This window comes from Orycteropus afer, unplaced genomic scaffold (assembly GCF_000298275.1).
Source record: "Orycteropus afer afer isolate SDZICR_OR568_19922 unplaced genomic scaffold, OryAfe1.0 scaffold00188, whole genome shotgun sequence".
NCBI classification, from domain to species: Eukaryota; Metazoa; Chordata; class Mammalia; order Tubulidentata; family Orycteropodidae; genus Orycteropus; species Orycteropus afer.
In genome coordinates this window covers 5,192,980-5,195,504 of record NW_006921775.1, presented here as the reverse complement: position 1 = coordinate 5,195,504, position 2,525 = coordinate 5,192,980, and positions in this window count along the sequence as shown.

Genomic DNA, 2,525 nt, shown 5'->3' with positions numbered 1-2,525 from the left:
TTTGAACCACCAGCCTTCTGGTTAGCAGTCAAGTGCCTTAGCCACTATGCTACCAGAGCTCCCAGTAGTAGGATGTAGAATATTGTCTTTGTAAACTATGTTATGCCAATTGACTTAGCTGTCCCCAGAGACTGTGGTCTAAGCCAAAGCTTATACTTATTACCTCAAAGTGTTTGGTTATGGCTAAGAAGTTTTCATAACTTTCCCTCCTGGTTGCTCTACTATATAAAACAACATACACACACACACAAACCAACTTCATTGCCATTGAGTTGGATCCGACTCATAACCACCCCTCCTTGGGTTTCCAAGGCGGTATCACTACGGAAGCAGATTGCCCAACCTTCCTTCCGAGGAGTGGCTGGTGGGTTTGAATTGTCAGCCTTCTGGTTAGCAGTCAAATGCTTTAGGCACTATGCCACCAGAACATGGATATATTTATACCACATACAAACACATATGTAGAAATATCCTCTGCCACACCTTTATATGGTTGTAGGTATAGTCCCATTTGCCCACCCATACATGTTCAGCTTGCCTGTCTACCTATGTATCCCTGGAAGATTACTGTTTGTTATTACTGATGTTGCACAATTGTGTAAGTAATAGTATTTACTTCAGTTGTCTGTAACTCTTATACACTTTTCCATGTTTTCCTTTGCCTCAGTGATACTGTGCTGATCATCCTCTTATTGTATATTCTCTTTCCCTTCACCCAAATTAATATGAGTCTATTACCAAACAGAACAAAGCAACACTGAACAGCTTAAAATCAGGAAAGGTGTGCATCAGGGTTGTATCTTTTCACCATACTTATTCAATCTGTATGCTGAGCAAATAATCTGAGAAGGTGGACTGTAAGAAGAAGAATGTGGCATTAGGATTGTAGGAAGAATCATTATCAACCTGTGATATGCAGATGGTACAACCTTGCTTGCTGAAGGTGAAGATGTCTTGAAGCACTTATTGATGAAGATCAGACTACAGCCTTCATTATGGATTATTCCTCAACATAAAGAAAACAAAAATCCTCACAACTGTACCAATAAGCAACATCATGACAAATGGAGAAAAGATTGAAGTTGTCAAGGATTTCATTTTACTTGGAACCACAATCAACAACCAGGGAAGCTTCAGTCAAGAAATCAGATGACATATTGCACTGGGAAAATCTGCAAAAGAGCTCTTAAAAGTGTTAAAGAGCAATGATGTCGCTTTGAAGACTAAGATGCATCTGACCCAAGCCACTGTCTTTTCAACAGCCTCATGTGCATATGGAAAATGGACAATGAATAAAGAAGACCACAGAAGAACTGATGCATTTGAATTGTGGTGTTGGGGAAGAATACTGAAAATATCAGTATTGCCAGGATAGAACAAATCTATCTTGGAAGAAGTACAGCTGGAATGCTCTTCAGAAATGAGAATGATCGACTGTGTGCCATGTAGTTTGGTCACACTGTCAGAAGAGACCAGTCTCTGGAGAGGGATATCATGCTTGGTAAAGTAGAGGGTCAGCAGAAAAGGGGAAGACCCTCAATGAGATGGACTGACACAGTGGCTGCAATGTTGAGCTCAAGCATAGCAAGGATTGTGAGGAAGGCACAGGACTAATCCATGTTTCATTCTGTTGTACAGAGGGTCACTACGTCAGAGCAAACTTGACGGCACCTAACAACAACAACAACAACAGGCTTGTTCCTATTTTTTCTGTGATGATCTTCATAGTTTTAGGTTTTACAGTTAGCTCTATGATTGGTCTTGAGTTAGTTTTTGTATGTGGTGTGAGGTATGGATTTCTTTTAATTTTTCTGCAAATATATATCCAGTTTGGCCAGCATCATTTGTTAGACTGTTTCTCCCCCTTTTAATTGATTTTGGCCCGTTGTCAAAGATCAGCTGTCCATAGGTGGGTGGATTAATGACTGGGTTCTCAATTCTATTGCATTGGTTTATGTGTCTTTTGTTGTACTAGTGCCAGGCTGTAAAGTAGGTTTTAAGATTGAGAAGTGTGAAGCCTCCCACTTTGTTCTTATTCTTCAGTAGTCCTTTTGTTTATCTGTGGTCTCTTTCCATATAAAATTGATGATTAGTTTTTCCTTCTCTTTAAAGAATATTGATGGAATCTGGATTGTGATTGTATTGTATCTATAGATCATTTGGGGTTGTGATGTAATTTTCACAATGTTAAGTCTTCCTATCTGTGAGCACAGTATGTTCTTCCATACATTTAGTTCTCTTTTGCTTTCTTGCAGTAGTACTTTGTAGTTTTCTGCATATAAGTCTTTTCTGTGCGTGGATAGGTTTATTGCTAAGTATTTTATCTTTTTGGTAGCTATCGTAAATGGTATTGTTTTCCTACTTTCATTTTCAGAGCTTTTTTATTGTTGTTGTTGTTGTTGTTATGTACCGTCAAGTCAGACCTGATTCATAGCAACCCCTCCTTGGGTTTCCGAGGCAGTATCACTACGGAAGTAGATTGCCCAACCTTCCTTCTGAGGAGTGGCTGGTGGGTTTGAACTGCC